The sequence below is a fragment of the Mobula birostris genome, chromosome 22 (genome assembly GCF_030028105.1).
Source record: "Mobula birostris isolate sMobBir1 chromosome 22, sMobBir1.hap1, whole genome shotgun sequence".
Classification (NCBI taxonomy): domain Eukaryota; kingdom Metazoa; phylum Chordata; class Chondrichthyes; order Myliobatiformes; family Myliobatidae; genus Mobula; species Mobula birostris.
In genome coordinates this window covers 42756356-42774375 of record NC_092391.1, presented here as the reverse complement: position 1 = coordinate 42774375, position 18020 = coordinate 42756356, and the positions used below count along the sequence as shown (strand labels likewise).

Below are 18020 nucleotides of genomic sequence, written 5' to 3'. Positions count from 1 at the left end.
GTACTGCACACAGCAACTGTTTAGTGCAACACAAAATAACTCAATTTCTTGGCTTCTGTCTTAGGGGCAACAGATGATAAGTGTCAATCTTACTAGAAATCCTCATATTTTGAGAATGTTTTTATTAAAAATAAAAGCAACGTTAGAAACCCAAACTTTCACATTTGTATGTCAGGACTGTGTTGAATTATATAATCTGCATGTGATAAGGACTATCAAGTAATGCTGGAGCTATGTTTCTGATTGAGACTGGAATCTGAACCTGCAAATTGTCAAACAGAGTTACTGAAAATCTGTAAAGAAAATGTATTTGTTTCTTTTATCAGTAATCTGAGAAATTCTTCACCTTTATTCCATGATAAGTAAGTACAGTATCTTCTTATTTTGAGAAATAATTTTCGAATGTAAACCATTCTAAATAATTTTAACTTTTTTTGCCACTTTCCTAATTTCTGCAGGTCACCTGATTAGGTGCCATCACCACATACATCACCCTGTTTAGTACACCAAGAAAGACCCCAATTTCTTGGCATCTCCCTTAGGAACAATGGATGATAAGTAGCAGTCTTACCAGAAATCCCCATACCTGAGAATGCTTTTAATAAAAATAAAACAGATGTGTTAAAACATAAAAATACATATTTTTAAGTGTCAGGGCTATGTTAAATAACAAGTGAATATTATCTGTATCTGAATCAGAATCAGGTTTATTATCACTAGCATGTGACGTGAAATTTGTTAACTTAGCAGCAGCAGTTAAATGCAAAACATAATATAGAAGAGAAAAAAAATAATAAATATAATTAATAATAATAAATAAATCAATTACAGTGTGCATATATTAATTAGATTTAAAATAGTGCAAAAAACAAATGCTGTATATTAAAAAAAGTGAGGTAGTGTCCAAGGGTTCAATGTCCATTTAGAAATCTGATGGCGGAGGGGAAAGAAGCTGTTCCTGAATGGCTGTATGTGTGCCTTCTGTACCTTCTACCTGATGGTAACCGTGAGAAAAGGACATGCCCTGGCTACCGGAGGTCCCTAATAGTGGATGCTGCCTTTCTGAGACACTGTTCCCTGAAGATGTCCTGGGTAATTTGTAGGCTAGTACCCAAGATGGAGCTGACTAGATTTACAACGCTCTGCAGCTTCTTTCGGTTCTGTGCAGTAGCACCCCCCCGCCCCACCTCCATACCAGACAGTGATGCAGCCTGTCAGAATGCTCTCCACGGTACGTCTATAGAAGTTTTTGAGTGTATTTGTTGACATGCCAAATCTCTTCAAGCTCCTAATGAAGTATAGCCTCTGTCCTGCCTTCTTTATAACTGCATCGATATGTTGGGACCACGTTTGGTCCTCAGAGATCTTGACACCCAGAAACTTGGAACTGCTCACTCTCTCCACTTCTGATCCCTTTATGAGGATTGGTGTGTGTTCTTTCGTCTTACCCTTCCTGAAGTCCACAATCAGCTCTTTCGTTTTACTGACGTTGAGTGCCAGGTTGTTGTTGCCGCACCACTCCACTAGTTGGCATATCTTGTTCCTGTATGCCCTCTCGTCAGCACCTGAGATTCTACCAACAATGGTTGTATCGTCAGCAAATTTATAGATGGTATTTGACCTATGCCGAGCCACACAGTCATGTGTATACAGAGGGTAGAGCAGTGGGCTAAGCACACACCCCTGAGGTGCACCAGTGTTGATCATCAGCGAGGAGGATATGTTATCACCAATCCACACCGATTGTGGTCTTCCGGTTAGTAAGTCAAGGATCCAATTCCAGAGGGAGGTACAGAGGCCCAGGATCTGCAACTTCTCAATCAGGAACGTGGGATCGATGGTATTAAGTGCTGAGCTATAGTCGAACAGCATCCTGACATAGGTGTTTGTGTGTCCAGGTGGTCTAAAGCCTTGTGGAGAGCCACAGAGATTGCATCTGTCGTTGATCTATTCTGGCGATAGACAAATTGCAATGGGTCCAGGTCCTTGCTGAGGCAGGAGTTCAGTCTAGTCATGGCCAACCTTTCAAAGCATTTCATCACTGTGGATGTGAGTGCTACCAGGCAATAGTCATTAAGGCAGCTCACATTATTGTTCTTAGGCACTGGTATAATTATTGCTTTTTTGAAGCAAGTGGGAACTTCTGCCCGAGGCAGTGAGAGGTTGAAAATGTCCTTTAATTCTCCTGCTAATAGGTTGGCACAGGTTTTCAGAACCTTACCAGATACTCCATCTGGACCTTCCGCCTCGCAAGCGTTCACTGTCTTTAAAGACAGCCTAACATTGGCCTCTGAGACAGAGATCACAGGGTCATCAGGTGCAGCAGGGATCTTCACAGCTGTAGTTATATTCTCCTTCCAAAGCGTGCATAGAAGGCATTGAGTTCATCTGGTAGTGAAGCATCACTGCCATTCATGTTACTAGGTTTCACTTTGTAGGAAGTAATATCTTGCAAACCCTGCCAGAGTTGTCGTGCATCCGATGTCGCCTCCAACCTTGTTCAAAATTGTCTCTTTGCCCTTGAAATAGCCCTCCACAAATCATACCTGGTTCTCTGGTACAAGCCTGGCTCGCCAGACTTGAATGCCACAGGTCTAGACTTCAGCAGATGACCTACCTCCTGGTTCATCCACAGCTTTTGGTTTGGGAATGTATGGTAAGTCTTTGTAGGCACACACTCATCCACACAGGTTTTAATGAAGTAGGTAACAACTGCAACGTACTCATCCAGGTTTGAAGATGAATCCCTGAATACAGTCCAGTCCACCAATTCAAAGCAGTCCTCTAGGCACTCGTGTGCTTCCCTTGTCCATAGCTTCTTGGTCCTCACTACTGGTGATGCAGTCTTCAGTCTCTGCGTATACTCAGGGAGCTGAAGTACAGCCAAGTGACAGACCTTTCAAAGTGAAGGCATGGGATAGCACAGTAGGCATTCTTGATGGTGGTGTAGCAATGGCCCAGTGTGTTGTTTCCTCTAGTATTGCAAGTGATCTGCTGATGGTCATTCCTTAGTGACTTTTTCAGGCAGGCCTGGTTAAAATCTCCCAAAACAATAGTGAAGGCGTTCGGATGTTTTATGCATGTTGATCCCATTGCTCAGATCATCTAAAGCCTGATTGATATTGGCCTGAAGTGGAATGTGTACCACTACCAAAATGACCCTGGAGAACTCTTGTGGTGAGTATAAAGGATGGCACCAAGGATGAGGATAAGCAATACAAAGCAATGCTTCTGAATGAGACTGAAAACTGAACAAACAGATGGTTGAAAATATTTATTGAAGAAATAAAAAGAAAATTTATGAAGTATTTAATTCTTTTACCAGGGTTCTGACAGAATCTTCACCTTCATTCCATAGGTAAGTATCTTCCTTGTTCCTAAATAGATATCATTTCCAGAAAGAATGAATGTTCTGCTATGGGCACAGATATCAGAAGCTCTTATCTCCAAATACAGAATACGTAGAAACTGAAATTCAGAAATAAAAAAACGGAAGTTCCTGAAACTTTCAGCCAGCAAAATATCATCTGCTGTGAGAAAATATAGTCGGTTGAGAGACTGAACCAAAGCTAATGTCTCAGCTTGATGAGCTTTTATTAGAGCCTTTCACTGACCTTAAATGCTAACTCTGTTTATCTCTCCGGAGATACAGCCTGATCTCCTGAGTGTTTCTAGCACTTTATTAATAATCATCATTTACAGGCAATACCTATCTTTGTGGAAAAACAGTATAACCATCTTCCCATGACAGTCAATGCTCTTATGGCTGCCTGTTGCTTCATGGCAGCAATAACAGAGTAGGTGTGACCTCTGCACACTGCAGACGTAATGAAACGTGTTGATATTTTACATAGGGGTGATTGATAAGTTCGTGGCCTAAGGTAGAAGGAGTCAATTTTAGAAAACCTAGCACATTTATTTTTCAACATAGTCCCCTCCTACATTTACACACTTAGTCCAGTGGTCGTGGAGCATACGGATCTTGGCCCTTCAGAAAGTGCCCTCAGCAGGGGTGATTGATAGGTTCGTGGCCTAAGGTAGAAGGAGATGAGTTATACAGCTCTCATTGCATGCACATGCAGTTCAATTCTTTGAGTGATTATGTTAAAAGTTTGAAGTTAATAACTCATCTCCTTCTACCTTAGGCCACGAACTTATCAATCATCCCACTGTGGGCACTTTCTGGAGGTCCAAGATCCGTATGCTCCACGACCGCTGGACTAAATGTGTAAATGTAGGAGGGAACTATGTTGAAAAATAAATGTGCGAGATTTTCTAATATTGACTCCTTCTACCTTGGGCCACGAACTTATCAAACACCCCTCGTATATCCTGGATCTAACAGGAGTCTTCACCATATGAATATTAATTTAGTGGTGGGAGTCAGAGTTGATGGGACCTCTGCAGGCTGCAGATGTAGTTGAAGTCTTTTTACATATGTCAAACTGAATATCTAGCCCAAACACTTAAAACTGTTCTTTATGCCATTTTCCAAAAATTTTGCATGTCACCTGACAAGGTTCCACCATTACACATAGCACCCATTTAATGCACCACAAAAGTCTCCAACTTCTTGCCCTCTGCCTTAGAGCCAACAGGTAGTAAGTGCCGATCTTAACAGTAATCCCCAAACTCTGAGAATATTTGTAATAAAAATAGTCTCAGAAGTCAGAATGACAAAACTGCAGATTTATTTTATCTCAGTGCCATTTTTCAATACTCAAGGTGAAAGTGTTATGTCACTGTTACATTCTAAGCAATTTGCCTTTATTGTATTATCTGCATGTAATAAAGAATACCAGATAACGCCAATGAGTCAGTCATTAAACTGAATGACTGATTGAATAAAGTTATTGCAAAATTGAAACACAAAATATACTTCATTCTTTTGACAGGATTCAAAGGGAGCCTTCAGCTTCGCTCAATGAGAAGTTAGTATCTTCCTTATTTTGTAAAATTCTTTTCAAATCTTTTTATTGTTATTATTATCCAAAATTAACAAGAGTACATTGAAGTAGGCAACACTTACAATGTCTCAAGAGAAAGAAAAAACATTGTTTTAAAGATTGAAAAAAATTTTGGTGACCAAAAAAAAGAGAAAAAAACCCAGCTAAAGTAAAGAAAAGTGAGAAAAAAAACCATTAGGTGTTCAACACCAGAGCCAAGCATCATACAAAAAGCTTCTAAAGATAAACAGCAGCCGCCAGCCAGAAAAAAAATGTACCAAAAATTTACAATTAGATCATGGAGGAAATCTATCAATTAACTCAAATGATAGTAATGAGCAAATGAGCCCAATCTTTTCTCAAAATCAAACATAGGTTCAAAGGTTCGACTTCTAATTTTCTCCAAACTAAGACATAGCATCACTTGCGAGAACCATTGTAACAGATAGGAGCCGATGAATCCTTCCACTTCAACAAAATGGCCCTCTTAGCTATCAATGTAACAAATGCAATAACGTTGGTCAGACAAAGAGATACCGCAGATATTTTGAGGAATTATTTCAAAAAGCATAGTTAATTTATTAGGTTGTAAATTAATTTTAAGTGCTTTAGAAATTGTAGAAAAAACTGACTTCCAGAACTGTTCCAGTATAGAACAAGACTGAAACGTGTGTCAGTGTAGCTGTCTCAGTTTTACATCTATTGCAATAACTATCAACATTAGGAAACATTTTAGACAATCTCTCCTTCGTCAAATAGTAACGATGTACAATTTTAAATTGAATTGGTGAATGACTAGCACAGATCGAAGAAAAGTTAACCAATTTCAGAATCCGCGTCCAGTCCTCCGGCATAAAAGTCAAATTAAATTCCTTTTCACAATCTTGTTTAATCTTAAATAAAGGACGCTTATTCCATTGTAATAGTAAATTATAAATTCTTCCAATGGAACCCTTCATCAAAGGGTTCATACTCGTAATAGTATCTAACAGGTCAGCATCCAATATTTAAGGAAAATTACTTAAATATTTTTGTAAGTGATGTACAACTTGAAGGTATTGTAAAAAGTGTGAGTATGAAAGAGAATATTTATCAATTAATTGTCCAAAAGACATCCATCTATCCTCTTCAAATAAATCCCAAAAATAATTAATATCTTTATTTTTCCAAAGTAAAAAAATTGGATCACTCAAAGAAGGCTTAAAAAAGTAATATCCATAAATTAAACTACAAAGTTTCAATCTTTTAAGATTAAAAAAATTACAGAACTGGAGCCAAGTTTGTAAAGAATACTTAATCACAGGATATAAACTTAAATTAGCAATTTTAGCCAATTGTATAGGTAAAGCAGCTCCCAACAACGAGGTTAAATAAAACTGTTTCACAGCTTTCAATTCCAAGTCTACCCAAATTGGCCGATCATTCTTATCAACCCAGTGGAACCAAAAGAACATATATCGCACATTAACAGCCCAGTAATACATTCTTAAATTAGGCAAAGCAAGACCTCCATCCTTTTTCAACTTTTGTAAGTGACACTTACTAATTCTTGGTCTTTTATTATTCCAAATAAAAGTCAAAATAATAGAATCAATCTGATCAAAAGACTTCTTAGTCAGAAAAACAGGGATATTCTGAAATAAATATAAAAAATTTGGTAAAATCATTATTTTGACTATATGGATGCGACCAGCAAATGAAAATGTAAGTGGGTTCCATCTACTAAATAAATATTTCATAGAATCTACCAAGGGAACAAAATTAGCTTTATAAAGATCCTTATATTTTTTAGTAATAATGACATCTAAATATCTAAAGGAATCCGTGACTTTGAAAGGAGTATTATCATATATAGAAACAGATTCATTTAAAGGAAACAGTTCACTTTTACTAAAATTTATTTTATATCCTGAAAAATCTCCAAATTCATTAAATAATTTTAGCAAGGCAGGAATAGGTTCCTGGGGATTGGATATGTAAACCAGTAAATCCTCAGTGTAAAGAGAAATCTTATGAATGGTCTCATTCACAAAAACCCCATAAATATCTTTAGCTTCACGAAGAGCAATAGCAAGGGGTTCTAATATTAAATAACAAAGGACTTAATGAACAACCTTGTCCTGTCCCCTGTGAAAGCTAAAAAAAGGGGATCTACAGTTATTAGTAATAACAGTAGCAATAGGAGTTTTATATATCATTCTAATCCAATTACTAAAATTAACACAAAAGCCAAATTTCTCTAAAACATTAAATGAATATTTCCATTCAACAGGATCGAAAGCTTTTTCAGCATCCAAAGAGACGACGCATTGTGGAGCTTTAAAAGAGGACGAATATATAATGTTAAATAATCTCCAAACATTTGAAAAGGAATAACGACCCTTTATAAAGCCTGTTTGATCTTTGAAAATAATCTTACCCAAAATATTTTCCAACCGATTGGCCATTATCTTTGACAGAATCTTAGCATTGACGTTCAATAATGAAGTAGGTCTATATGAGGCACAATCAGTAGGATCTTTATCCTTTTTAAGAATTAAAGAAATAGAAACCTCATAAAAAGTAGAGGGTAAATCACCTTTCACAAAAGAATCCTTAAACATTTCCAACATATATGGAGAAAGCAATTTTCCAAATTTTTTATAAAATTCTACAGGATAGCCATCAAGTCCAGGGGCCTTGCCAGATTGCATCGAAAAAATAGCTTTATGAATTTCGGCTTCAGTAATTTGGGCATCAAGAGTTTTTTGATTCTCAACAGAAATTTGAGGGAAAGCAATCTTTCGTAAGAAAGCATTCATTTTAGAAGAATCTACTGGAAATTGAGATTTATGAAGTTCAGTATAAAAATCTTGAAAAATCTTACTAATTTCTTCATATTCCCAAGCCAGGGTACCATCTTTCCTACAGATTTTAAAAATTTGTCTTTTGGCTCTAGCCGCTTTTAATTGAGATGCAAGCAGTTTGTTATTTTTATCTCCAAACATATAAAATTGGCTCTTTAGCTTAATCAAGTAGCCTTCAATAGGATGAGTTAATAATAAATTATATTGTGATTGAAGTTCCACCCTTTCTTAGAATAAATCTATATTAGGGGAGATTGCATAAATATTATCTCAGTCTTTAATTTGTTTTGAAATCTTGTCTAATTCAACTTTAGTCTGTTTTTTAAGCTTAGCTAAATAAGAAATGATCTGACCACGTAAAAATGCTTCAAATGTATCCCATATGATTAACTTAGACATACCCCCTATATCATTTGAAAGAAAAAAATTCTTTTATCTGGGTTTCAATGAAGCTGACAAAGTCAGAGTTCTGCAATAATGTCTGAGACCAGCACCATGGTGGGCGGGCAAGAATGACATAATCAAATTTGAAAGATAAACTCAGAGGCACATGATCAGATATAGCAATAGCGTCATATTCACAATTCTTAACCCTAGGCAAGAAGCAAGGATTAACTATAATATAATCAATCCTCTAATATTTTTTATAAACATGTAAAAAAAAGAATATCCTCTGTCATCAGGGTGTAAGTATCTCCATAGTTCAATCAATCAAGAATACAAAATAATGCCAATGGATAAGACTTTAAACTGAATGTCTGAATGATTAAATAAAGTTATTGCAAAATTGAAACATAAAATGTTTTTCATCCTTTTGACAGGACTCTGAGACAGCCTCCACCTTCATTCGATAATGAGTAAGTATCTTCCTTACTTTTTAAAATTATTTATTTCCAGAAAGAGTAAACTTCTGGTCACTTCTTACCCATGATCACAGAGACTAGAAACTCTTCCAAACACTAAAATATATAATTGATGGAAATCTGAAATAAAATCTGTATTTCTTGAATAAGTAAGACCATAAGATATAGGAGCATAATTAGTCCATTCAGCCATCTAGTCTGCTCTGCCATTTTACCATGCCTGATCCATTTCCCTTAACCCCATTTGCCTTGCTTCTCCCCATAATTTTACATGCTCTGACTAATCAAGAACCAATCAACTTCCACTTTAAATGCACCATAGCCACCTGTGGCAACAAATTCCACAGATTCACCGGCCTCTGACTAAAGAAATTCATCCTCAGCTCCCTTCTAAATGGACATCCCTCTATTTTGAGGCTGTGCTTCTGGAACTAGAACCCCCCCCCCCCACCAAAGGAAACATCCTCTTCATATTGACTTTATCTGAGCCTTTTACTATTCAGTAGGTTTCAATGAGATCCCCCCTCATTCTTTTAAATTCCAGAGAGTACAAGCCCAGAGCCTTCAATCACTATTCATATGAATCAGAATCAGGTTTATTATCATCGGCAAAATTTGTTAACTTAGCAGCAGCAGTTTAATGCAATACATAATATAGAAGAAGAAGAAAAATAAAAAAAGTAATAATAATAAACAAGTAAGTAAAACAATTACAGTATATGTATTTTGAATAGGTTAAAAATAGTGCAAAAGATAAATAATATGTATTTTAAAAAGTGAGGTAGTATTCACAGGTTCAATGTCGATTTAGGAATCGGATGGCAGAGGGGAAGAAGCTGTACCTGAATCACTGAGTGTGTGCCTTCAGGCTTCTGTATCTCTTACCTGATGGTCACAGTGGGAAAAGGGCATGCCCTGGGTGCTGGAGGTCATCAATAATGGACGCTATCTTTATGAGACACCGCTCCTTGTGATATCTTTGGTACTAAATTTACAACCCTCTGCAACTTCTTTCAGTCCGGTGCAGTAGCCCCCACCTCCATACCAGACAGTGAAGCAGCCTGTCAGAATGCTTTCCATGGTACATCTATAGAAGTATTTGAGTGTATTTGTTGATATTCCAAATCTCATCACAGTCCTAATGAAGTATAGTCACTGTCTTGCCTTCTTTATAACTGCATCGATATGTTGGGACCAGGTTAGGTCCTCAAAGATCTTGACACCCAGGGACTTGAAACTGCTCACTCTCTCCACTTCTGATCATTCTATGAGGATTGGTGTGTGTTCCTTCGTCTTACCCTTCCTGAAGTCCACAGTCAGCTCTTTCGTCTTACTGATGTTGAGTGCAAAGTTGTTGCAGTGACACCACTCCATTAGTTGCTATATCTCCCTCCTGTACACCCTCTCGTCTCCATCTAAAATTCTACCAACAACGGTTGTATCATCAGCAAATCTGTAGATGGTATTTGAGCTATGCCTAGCCACACAGTCATGGGTATAGAGAGGGTAGAGCAGTGGGCTAAGCATACACCCCTGAGGTGCACCAGTGTTGGATCATCAGCGAGGAGAAGATGGTATCACTAATCCACACAGATTGTGGTCTTCCGGTTAGGAAGTTGAGGATCCAATTGCAGAGGGAGGTTCAGAGGCCCAGGTTCATTAACTTCTCAGTCAGGAATTGTGGGAATGATGGTGTTAAATGCTGAGCTGTAGTCAATGAACAGCGTCCTGACATATGTGTTTGTACTGTCCAGGGGTCTAAGGCCGTGTGAAGAGGCATTGAGATTGCATCTGCCGTTGATCTATTGTGGCAATAGGCAAATTGCAATGGGTGTAGGTCCTTACTGAGATAGTTCAGTCTAGTCATAACCAACGGGTATAATTGTTACCTTTTTGAAGCAAGTGAGAACTTCTGCCCATGGCAGTGAGAGATTGAAAATGTCCTTGAATACTCCCTCTAGCTGGTTGGCACAAGTTTTCAAAGCCTTTCCAGGTACTCCATCAGGACCTTCCACCTTGCGAGGATTCACCCTCTTTAAGGACAGCCTAACATTGGCCTCTGAGACAGAGATCACAGGGTCACCAGGTGCAGTAGGGATCTTCACAGCTGTAGTTATATTCTCCCTTTCAAAGTGGGCATAGAAGGCATTGAGTTCATCTGGTAGTGAAGCATCGCTGCCATTCATGCTATTGGGTTTCACTGTGTAGGAGGTAATGTCCTGCAAACCCTGCCAGAGATATCGTACATCCGATGTCGTTTCCAACCTTGTTCATAATTGTCTCTTTGCCCTTGAAATAGCCTTCTGTAAACCGTGCCTGGTTTTCTGATACAGATTTGGGTCGCCAGACTTAAATGCCACAGATCTAGCCTTCAGCAGATGACGTACCTCCTGGTTCATCCATGACTTTTAGTTTGTGAGTATACAGTAAGTCTTTGTAAGCACACACTCATCTACACAGGTTTTAATGAAGTCGGTAACAACTGCAGCAAACTCATCCAGATTCGAAGATGAATCCCTGAATACGGTCCAGTCCACCAATTCAAAGCAGTCCTGTAAGCGCTGCTGTGCTTCCTTTGTTCAAACCTTCTTGGTCCTCACTAGTGGTACTGCAGTCTTCAGTCTCTGTCAATACTCAGGGAGTAGAAGTACAGCCAGGTGATCAGACTTCCCGAAGTGAGGACATGGAACAGCACGGTAGGCATTCTTGATGGTGGTGTAACAGTGGTTTAGTATGTTGTTTCCTCTGGTGTTGCAAGTGATCTGTTGATGGTAATTGTTTAGTGATTTTTTTCAAACTGGCCTGGTTAAAATCCCCCAAAACGACGATGAAGGTGATAGGGTGGCCTGTTTCGTGCATGCTGATCCCATTGCTCAGATCATCTAAAGCCTGATTGACGTTGGCCTGAAGTGGACTGTATATCAAAATGATCCAGGAAATCTCCCGTGGTATGTAAAATGCACGACACTTAACTGCAAGATATTCCAGGTCTGGTGAGCAGGATTGGGACAGCACTGATATATTTGTGTATCAAGAAGAGTTGATTATGAGGCATACTCCTCCACCTCTGCTTTTGAGAGACTATAGATCTAGCCTGATGGTGTAACCCATCGATCTGAATCGCTGCATCCGGTACAGAAGGGGTTAACCAGGATTCCGTGAAACAAAGGACACACACGGTCCTAATGTCCCTCTGTTTCAGCACCCTGGCTCTGACATCGTCGATTTTATTCACCAGAGACTGCATGTTCGCCAGCAAGATAGTCGGTAGTGGGAGTTTAAAACCCCGTTTCCTTAAATGCACTTGTCTCCCTGACCTACAGCCACGTTTCCTGTATGGAATCGACGAGGAATCCATCCAGTATCGGCATGGGTTCCGTTAATGTAGAAGCAGTAGTAGTTCGTTTAAACACATTAAGACATCTTTGTTGACTGTACTGACCTTTGAAGCAGTTGACCTTTTTAGCTGCATCAGGCTGAAACAAGGATATTTAATCGTATCCATTGAGAGTTCTGCTGCTACACAAGTTGCCTCGAGGCACCCCGGAAGTCAAATGCTTTAATTCCCAGAATCATTCTCGTGAACCTCCTCTGAACCCTCTCCAATGTCAGCACATCCTTTACTATATATGGGGCTCTACGTGAGGCCTCACAGGTGCCTTATACAGACTCAACATTGCATCCTTGCTTTAATATTCAAGTCCTCTTGAAAGGAATCCTAACTTTGCATTTGCCTTCCTCACCACCGATTCAACCTGCAAATTAACCTTTAGGAAATTCTGCACAAGGACTCCCAAATCTGTTTGCACCTCAAATTTTTAAATTTTCTCCCCATTAGAAAATATTCTATGCTTTTATTCCTTCTACCAAAGTGCATGACAATACACTTCCTGAAATTGTACTCCTTATACCACTTCTTTGCCTATACAGGTTTCCCCCACCATCCAAAGGTAGAGTGTTCCTATGAAAAAAAACAAAAAATATCCAAAAAATAACCTACCAAATCATGCCAAATAACACATAAAACTTAAAATAACAGTAACATATAGTAAAAGCAGGAATGGTATGATAAATACACAGCCTATCTAAAGTAGAAATACTTTTCTACAATCATTGCTGCACTGTTCTCCGTAGCAAAAATCTCACACAAGTGCTCTCGGCAGAAACACTCTCTCCAGTAACCTTTAAGCTATGAAGCTGCCAAATCATACCAAATAACACATAAAAATACACAACCTGTACAAAGTAGAGATAATGTATGTACAGTGTAGTATCACTTACCGGAATCGAGAAGTCGGTGCCGAGTACACTGATGATGGTGTGTTAGGCTGAGTCATCAGAGGTTGGGGTGGTGCAGTGGTCCCCAACCTCTGGGCAGCGAACCGATACCGATCCGCGAAGAATGCAGTGGTTGCCCGGATGCACCCAGCACATCTTTAAGAAAAATGCCGAAGTAAACAAGCTAATTAATTAGTAGCCGCCCAGCACATAAATGTCAGCCCAGATCAGAGGCGATTGCATCACATTAGGGTTAGGGGTAGCCTCTGATCTGGGCCGACATTTACGTGCCGGGCGGCACCTAATTAATTAACTTGTTTATTTCGGCTTTTTTCTTAAAGATGTGTTGGGTGCATCCCGGCTACCGCTGCATTCTCCGCGGCAATGTATCAGTCCGCGGCCCGAGGATTGGGGTGGTGGGACACTGGGGTGTCATCTCATCGTCGTCTGTTTCCATCAAGGCAGGCAGGTCATCTTCTGTGTCTGCCTGCCTCGATGTCGAAGATCAAGGTTCATCGTCTGCTGTGGATGATGTGGAAGGCTTGAAAAACAATAGTATGCTTGACTGCTTAGCCTCGCGCATTTTTCTGTCATACAGTTCTTTGTAAGCACTCAAACCATCTTGCAAATATGCCCTAAACCTCCGTACCCTTTCAAAATTAAAATCATACTTTTCTGCAATAATTGCAGGGAAAATCTCACGCAGTTGCTTCACGTTCTGTTCCTGGACAACTTCACTTTCGGTCTGTTTGCTACTGCATTCGGTTTTGATTGTTATCCTTTCCTCTTCCAATTGCATCAGCCCGTCATCTATCAGTTCTTGGTCATGGGATGTCAAAACCTCTTCAACATCATCTTCGTCAACTTCCACAAGCCAAACTCACTTCATCCTTACTTCGTTCACCACGATCGAAATGCTTAATTGCGTCTAGTTTTACGCTCAGTGTAACACCCTTACAAGCTCTTTTAGGCTTTTCCGATATCTTAGAACTCATCTTGCTAACAGCTGCTCACAGGCACGTGTTTAAGCATTGCCAGCTAGAATGCAGTTCCGGGGGAGGAGGTTGGCTGCTCGGGCTGCGCTCTGCCTTTTTATCACGTGCTGTTTTTTTCATAACAGTGAAAACACCTCCTGTTAGCAAAAGCAGGTAACTAGTGTAGATCTTTCGTAACAGCGAGGTTTCGTAAAGTGAACGTTGGAAAAGCGGGGGACACATGTACCCCTAATCTGTCCAAGTCCTTCTGCAACCTACCTGTTTCCTCAATAATACCTGAAGAAGAAAGCCCTTAACTCCGAGTGGAGTCATCGGGACGCTGTCATGACGACATTTTTTTAGCTGGCTTTCTTATTTTTATGAGGCCAAGTTGCTAGCTCAACGCTCAACCCAGCACGGATGGAAAGCGTGCAAGGGAGCCAGCTGCATTTGAACACGGGAACCTTCGCTCTGAAGTCCAGTGCTGATGCCACCAGCCAACTCAATAATACCTGCCCTCCCACCTATCTTCATTTTGTCTGCAAAGTTGGCCATAAAGCCATCGATTCCTGAATTCGAATCATTGACATACAACGTAAAAAGACACGATCCTAATGCCAAACACTGTGGAACACCTCTCATCACCAGCAGCCAATCAGAAACTGCTCCCCTTATTCCCACCCTTTGCCTCCTGCCAATTAGCTACTCCTCTATCCATGCTACTATCTCTCCTGTATTACCCTGGGTTCTTACCTTGTTAAACAGCCTCACATGCAACACTTTGTCTAAGGCCTTCTGAAAATCCACAACATCCACTGATTCTCCTTCGTTTATTCTGCTTGTTATTTCCTCAAAGAGTTGCAACAAATTTGTCAGGCAAGGTTTTTCCTTGAGGAAACCATTCTGACTTTGGCCTAGTTTCTCATCTGCCTCCAAGTATCCTGAAACTACGTCCTTAACAATCAACTACAACATATTCCCAACCACTGAGATCAGGCTAACTGGCCTGTAATTTCCCTTCTGGCTCCACTTGAAGAGTGGAGTAACATTTGCAATCTTCCAGTCCTCTGGAACCATGCCAGAATCTATTAATTCTTGAAAGATCTTTACTAATGCCTCCACAATCTCCTCAGCTACCTCTTTCAGCACCTTGCAGTGTAGTCCATCTGGTCCAGGTGACTTATCTACCTTCAGACCGTTTGGTTTCCCAAGCACCTCCTCCCTAGTAATAGAAACTGCACAACTGCACTCACTTCTGCTCCCTGACACTCTCGAGCTATACTGCTAGTGTTTTCCACAGTGAAGACTGTATCAAAATACTTATTCAGTTCAAACACCGTTTTCTTGGTCCCCCATTACTATCTCTTGAGTGTCATTTTCCAGTGGTCCAATATCTACTCTTGCCTCTCTTTTATTCTTTATATATCTGTAAATACTACAGGTATAATTTTTGATCATATTGGCTAGCTTACCTTCATATTTCATCTTTTCCCCCTTTATGGGTTTTTAGTTGCCTTGTTTGTTTTTAAAAATAGTCAATCCTCTAACTTCCCATGAACTTTTGTTTTACTATATGCCCTCTATTTTGTTTTTATGTTAACATTGTTTTCTCTTGCCAGTCACAATTGTTTCATCCTGCTTTTAGAATACTTCCCCTTCTTTGGAATGTATCTATCCTGCGCCTTCTAAATTTCTCCCAGAAATTCCAGCCATTGCTGCTCTGCCGTCATCCCTGCTGGCGTCCCCTTCCCATTAACTTTGACTAGCTCCTCTCTCATACCTCTGAAATTCGTTTTACTCCACTGTAATACTGATACATTTGACGTTAGCTATTCCCTCTCGAATTGCAGGGTGAATTCCATCATACTATGATCGCTGTTACCTCCATTACCTTAAGCTTCATAATTATATCCAGTTCATTACACAACACTCAATCCAGAATTGCAGATCCTCTAGTAAGTTCAACCATTAGCTGCTCCAAAAAGCCATCTTGGAGGTGTTTCAAATATTCTTTCTCATGGCATCAGCTTCAACTTGATTTTCTCAATATATCTTCATATTCAAACCACCATGACTAACATTACATTGCCTTTTTGACATGCTTTTTCTATCTCCCTCTGTAATTTGTAAACCACACCCTGGCTACTTTTCAGGAGCCTATATATAACTCACATCAGGGTCTTCTTACCCATCCAGTTTCTTAACTCTACCCCCAAGGATTCTACATCTTCTGATCCTATGTCAGCTCTTTCTAGATTTTGTTTCATTGTTTACCAGCAGAGTACTTCTCCTCCTCTGCCTACCTTCCTGTCTTGTTGATAGATTCTGTATCCTTGGATATTAAGCTCCTAACTATAATCATCTTTCAGCCATGACTCCATGATACCCACATCATACCTGCCTAACTCTAACTGCGCCAAATCATCTACCTTATATTGTGTACTGCATGCATTCAAATATAAGACACTCATTCCTGTCATCCTTTTCATTTTTGTCCCTGTTACATTGTAGCCTATCCCACTGACTGCATTTTTGCCCTATTAACTCCCTGTCCTTCCTGACCTTTCATTATACACTGCCTCTGCTTGTAAACCAACATTCCTGTAATTGGCCCCATCAGTCCAGTTCCAATCCTTCTGACAAATTAGTTTCAACCCTCCCCAACACCTCTAGGAAACCTGTCTGTAAATATATTGGTACACTTTGGGTTCAGGTGCAGCCCATCCTTTTTCTCCAGATCATACCTACCCGAGAAGAGATCCCACTAATCCAGGAATCTCAAACGGTGCCTCTATGCCAGATTCTCAGCCACCCATTCATCTGCCAAGTCAACCTAATCTTACGGAAGATAAAAACGTATACAAACTAATTGCCAAGCTTGGCGAACATCACAACATCAAACGCCTCAACTTGATCTATATTTGATTCTCTTACCAGGATCCTGAGAGATTCTTCACCTTCATTCCCTGATAAGTAAGTATCTTCTAATCTTGTGAAATTTACAGAATGAAAACTATTTTAAACAGTTTTTTTACTTGCACTTCCATTCACCTGGTTAGATGTGAGCATTACACACACACCTGCTTAATGCACCAAGAAAGACTCCAATCTCTTGGCATCGGGCGACAATTGCCAAGGTTCCCAGCATTCCCCAAATCCTGAGAATGCTTTTAATAAAAATAAAAACCAAGATGTTAGGAACTCTGAAAATATGGATTTCAAATGTCAGAAAGTGAAAGCATTATCTGCATGTGATAACAAATATCAGTTATCACTGGAGCAATGCTTCTGAATGAGTCTGGATGCTGAATCTACAAATGGTACAATGGGTATTGAACAACTGTGAAATAAATTATATTTGATTCCTCTATCAGGATTCTGAGAGATTCTTCACCTTCATTCCATGATAAGTAAGTATCTTCTTATTTTGTGAAATAATTTTCAAACGTAAACCATTCTAAATAGTTTTAACTTTTTTTTGCCACTTTCCTAACTGCTTCAGGTCACCTGATTAGGTGCCATCACCACACACATCACCCTGTTTAATGCACCAAGAAAGACCCCAATTTCTTGGCATCTCCCTTAGGGGCAATGGGTGATAAGTGGCAGGTTTACCAGAAATCCAATATCTTGAGAATGCTTTTAATAAAAATAAAAACCAAAAGTTAAGAACATAAAAATACAGATTTTTTAAAATGTCACAACTGTATTCAATAACAACTGAATCTGATAAGGAATACCAAGCAATGCTTCTGAATGAGACTGAAAGCTGAATGAACAAATGGTTAAATATATTTATTGAAGAAATGAAAAGAAAACTTTAAAAAGTATTTAATTCTTTTACCAGGATTCTGAGAGAATCTTCACCTTCATTCCATAGGTAAGTGTCTTCCTTGTTCCTAAACAGATATCATTTCCAGAAAGAATGATTGTTCTGCCATGGGCACAGAGATCAGAAGGTCTTATTTCCAAACTCAAAATATGTAGAAACTGAAATTCTGAAATAAAAAGAGAAGTTCCTGAAACTTTCAGCAGACAAAATACCATCTGTTGTGAGAAAATACGATTAGTTGAGAGACTGAAACAAAATTAATGTCTCAGTTTGATAAGCTT

At 39.3% G+C, this 18020-nt stretch overlaps 1 long non-coding RNA gene across 1 annotated transcript; it reads left to right on the top strand.

The window, feature by feature from the left end:
• Positions 1 to 16848: 16848 nt before the first annotated feature.
• Positions 16849 to 17787, top strand: LOC140186121 (uncharacterized). Its single transcript, XR_011882788.1, has 3 exons — positions 16849 to 16880; positions 17282 to 17317; positions 17755 to 17787. It is a non-coding gene; the product is annotated as an uncharacterized lncRNA (long non-coding RNA).
• The last annotated feature ends 233 nt before the right edge of the window (positions 17788 to 18020 follow it).